Below are 4,856 nucleotides of genomic sequence, written 5' to 3'. Positions count from 1 at the left end.
CTGAAGTTCATACTTTATCCAGATTGATTTCATTTTTATCTGTTATCCTCTCTTTTATCATACTTCCAGTATTCAATATACTATATTACATTTAGTAATCAAATTTTTATAGGGTTCTTCTGTTTATGAGAGATTTTCAGACTTACTTTGTTTTCAATAGCCCTGGAAGCATTGAACAGTAAGTTTTTCAGTTTGGATTTATCTAGTTTTTTACCATGGAGAAACTGGGGCTCTGGGGAAAGAAGATCACAGGATAAAGTGCTATATTTTCATGATATTTACATAATATCATTCTTTTTAACTTGAGCACTTGACAAAGATAGCATTTATCATCTTTTTCTTTAAAGAAAAACTAAACAAAACAGAAAATAGGTAGAAATAATACATACGTTCAGAGAAAAAATAAGCAGTAAGAAATCACTAGTTGATGTTTACATATTGTTGATTTACAAATAGTTGTTCAAGATACAAAAATGGAACATGTAAAGTGAGAATTCAAACAGCGAGACCACAAACAGTTCTGTTCAACTCTCCAACAAAAACTTAGTAACATGGTTGTCAATCCTATACACTTAAACATACATGCAGTTATCCATAGCTTCATTTATGTTTAGATTAAACAAAATAAAGCAGGTTAATGTCATTCTGAACAAAGAATAATAGTATTGCTGGATTTCACATCATGACACTCCATGATCAGCACCGGGTACTGTAGTGTCTTTTTAAAAAAATTCTATTTAAAGAAAGATTAAACAAAACAGAAAATGGGTAGAAATAATATGTAATTTCAAAGAAAAAAACAAACAATAAGAAATCACTAGTTGAAGATTACAGATTGTCTTCTTACAAATAGTATTCAAGATACTAAAGTGGGGCATATAAAGTGGGGATTCAAACAGTGAGATTGCAATCAGTTTTGTTCAACTATCCAACAAAAACTTAGAAATGTGGTTATCAATCCTGTACACTTAAACATACATGCAGTTATCCATATCTTCAATTATGTTGAGATTGAATAAACGCAAGCAGGCTAATATCACTCTGAACAAAGAATAATATTATTTCCGGGTTTCACATTATGACACTTCAGGATCAGCACTGGGTATTTTAGTGTCTCTTTTTCTTCAAAGTATCTGTTCATCTCATCATGTGTCATATGATCAGTTCTCATAAACTGTTTATAGATTCAACATGTGCATGAATCTTAGCATGTATTTCTATCCTTTCTATATTAGAGAGAGAAACAAAACAAGGCAAGGCAAAACAAAACATATTCCTATAAACTCATGAAACGAAATAAACATATAAAGCCATTGAACAAATCGTTCTACCATAGTTCCTATGTTGTCTCTTGTTATCTCCACTAGAATTGGCTATATCATCAGACATAGTATAATTGAATATATCAGTACATAACAGTATTAATAAAAACAACTTTGTATGTAGTATAGAACTTCAAAACCTGGCAGTTATCAAACCAGAATGTGTATCTTAGAGTATTGTCATCTTCAGTGTAGTTGACTATACTCTCAGACTTGATACTATCAAGCATATCAGTTTTGAATAAAATCTTCTCTGCCTCATTTCTGTTAAGCTCTTTTTTTTGCCATCAGTTGTCTATTTATCTTTTTCATTCTGTTTTCTGCTCCATTCATTGAGGCCTCTCTGCCACTGTTCCTGGAATCCTAGTACTTTTCTCTCTCTCTACAATGCCCTGCAGTATTCTCTGCAGAGTTAGGTTGGTGGTTGCAAATTTCCCAAGTTCCTCTTTGTCTTGGAAGCATCTTATTTCTCCATTAATTTCTAGAGAGAGTTTAGCAGGGTATATCAATCTGGGCTGGAGGTTATTTTCTTTCAGGGCTTGAAATACTTTGCTCCAGGCTCTTCTTGAGTTGATGGTTTGTGTCAAGAAGTCTGCCATGATTCTGATGGGCCTTCCTCTGTAGGTTATTTGTTTCTTGTCTCTAAAAGCTTTTAATATTCTGATCTTATTTTGAATTTCTGGGATCTTGATTATTATATGCCTGGGTGTAGCTCTGTTTTGGTTGTAGGTGGCTGGAGTTCTGTATTCCTCATATATAAGAATATCATTTCCTTTTCCTATGTTTGGGATGTTTTCCTTAATTATTTCTGTGACTAATCTTTATAGTTCCTTTGTTTGTATCCCAGCTTCTTCATTCACATTCTTTATTCTCAAGTTATAGATCCTTTTGTCATCTTCTTGACTTTCTATTGTTACTGCTTGTTTCCTTGTTATTTTTAAAAAGTTTTCCCTTTCATATTCACACATTGCAAAATTGTCCTCAAGTTTGGATAATCTATCCTTAGTTTCCTTTAATCTGATTTGCCATCTTTCCATAAAGTTTTTAATTTTCTGGTGATCTCTTTGAATCTGCTTCATGTATTCTATATTTTTTTATATTCTTCACCAAATAGTTCTCTCCTGTGTTTGAGTTCCTCCCTTCTTCCGTCTGTGTCTGTTTGAGGGGTGCTTAGTATCTCTTTTATTAATCTTCTCATATCTTGCTTTATTTAGCTAAATATCTCACTTTTGAACTCATCTATGAGGTCCCAAATATATCTCTTTATGTCCCCTAGCACTGTGTCTGATATTGCATGTTGCTGTTCTCATTCTCCTTTTTATTTACCTGTCCTGGGTCAGTGTTCTCAGGGTTAGGGCCTGGGGACTTTTTTGTTGTTCCTTCCTCTTCCCACCTTTTTTGCTTCTTCTAGGAGTCCCCAGTTTCTTTCCTTGTTGGTTACAATTCTTCTGAAGTGTGCTGGCTAGATGACCTTTCACACTGCAGTGTGTTAGAGAGTTACAGACAGGGCTAGCATATGCTGGCACCTTCCCTCCAGATCAGTCAAGCTGATACCACCTGCACCAATGTATTATTTTGTACCACCTCCCTCCTGATCATCCATACCTTCGAAGTCCCACTGGGCCAGTTAGTGTGTGCCACCACTTCAGGGACTTGACCTCGGATAACCTATTGGGTCTCAGCCAGGTCACATGACCCAGGCCTTGCTCACTCCACCAATCCCGTTTGGGAAGGGAACAAATGACTGAAGTCACTGCTGCCCCTTGTACTTGCCAGTTCTGCCCGATCCCAGAATGTCGCCACCAGAGCCCTCTTATTTATGGAATGCTTCCACTCCCCTCACTCACCACAGGTCGATGTAGGCTCCCTGCCAACTCAGCTCTCGATTCGGCTTGATGACCGCTGAACTCACTGTAACTGCGCCTCTAGTGAGTCGAAGTGGTGGGACCTCAGACAGCTTGACAAGTTGCTGCAGGACCCCGGCCAGTTGTGGTGGGACCTCAGTCAGTTGCAGTGGGACTCCAGCAAGTCACAACATTGGCCCGTCGTGGTGGGACCTCAGATGGTCAACAACTTGCCTTAATTTCTTCTTGGGATGAGAGAATTCATCTCCCTCTGTTTGGCACTCCCCACTCTATATTATGTTGAATTCTAAGTTGACTATCTCAGGGAGCCTTTGTAGCCAGTTGTTGTCTATCTGCCATCTTTGCTCCTCCCCCTATCATCTTTTTCATGTGTATTCTTTTTCTCCCTTTCATACGTTTTCCAAAAAAGTCACTATGTACAATCCACATTTAAAGTGCTAATTAGGTATTCACCACATTCTTGATTTTAAATACCTCTATAAGCTATTTGGAATTATTCTAAATGGGAGAGTTGTGTCTTGTTCATTTATTTATTTATAAAATTGTTTGCTTATATAGAGATTCATGGATTTATATAGGATTCATGGATGTTTGTTTGTAGGTTGCAATTCTATACTAATTTAATTATTTTTCTGACCAAATTGTTTTTGGCTTTGGTCATTGGGAACTCTTTTATGGTGACTCTCAAGTCTTTTTGACATACTACCCTTATTTATTAGGGTATCCTTATATTCTAGACTCCAAGCTCTTATGGGATTATTTTTCATCCCTACACTAAACTCTTTTCAAAGGAGTCCTGGTTACATTTACTGGCAAATTGTTACTAGAAACCAATATCTGGGCATCAGGTAGGCTTGTTGTTGCTGAGATATTGTTGTTTGAAGATCTCCTCAGTTGACAGGACAGGAAATATATGTTTGTACACTAACTTATGTGATCATTCGTATAGTTTAGGTGTATGGGAGTGCATGTTGGTGTCTTCAACTCAAATTCACATCAATTAGTCTACCCTATTTGTTCAGTTTGATTGTTGTGCTTTTTTATTCATAAAATATTTTTAACTTCAGACACCATGGTTATTACTTTAAATTTGTCTCCAAATTGTGTTTCAACATAGTACTAGTTAATAATCTTTCTCTTAACTGAGTAAAGCTGAGATGAAATTACTGCATAATGTTATGGGGCAATCAAAGAAGATGGGCTGTCTCAAACAATAATTTCTCTGTTTAAACGTGTTGGGAATTCTCTGTTCTTGGTAATATATTCAGCCATGTCAGTGAATGAGGCTCATGAATACTGTATGCTCCATTGGTGTATTTCTATAAATGATTCCACAGAATTTTGTGACATATAGACTCATTTGACTAGGTTTCTCTACAAAGGTCTCTTTTCCTCATTTTTTAAAGTCTTGTTCTTAAGAAGTTAGGAGAAAGGAGGGTATGGTGACAGCTTTAATCATCAAGGACATTCTAATACAAATAACAAACCCAAGTAGGACTGTGAAAAGTTGTCTTATCTGATGATTTGGTCTATCAAAGAAATACTGCACTGTAACAGAAAAAGAGGAATTCTTTGAAGGAGTTTGAAGCTGACATCAGAAAGGGCTGCCAGAATGAGATTTTTTGTTACAACTGACAAAATTGAGTCTCAGAATTTATGGATTTTTGAG

This window comes from Cavia porcellus, unplaced genomic scaffold (assembly GCF_034190915.1).
Source record: "Cavia porcellus strain 051 isolate PalLab524CR breed Dunkin Hartley unplaced genomic scaffold, mCavPor4.1 scaffold_3, whole genome shotgun sequence".
NCBI lineage: Eukaryota > Metazoa > Chordata > Mammalia > Rodentia > Caviidae > Cavia > Cavia porcellus.
This window is presented reverse-complemented; position numbering follows the sequence as displayed.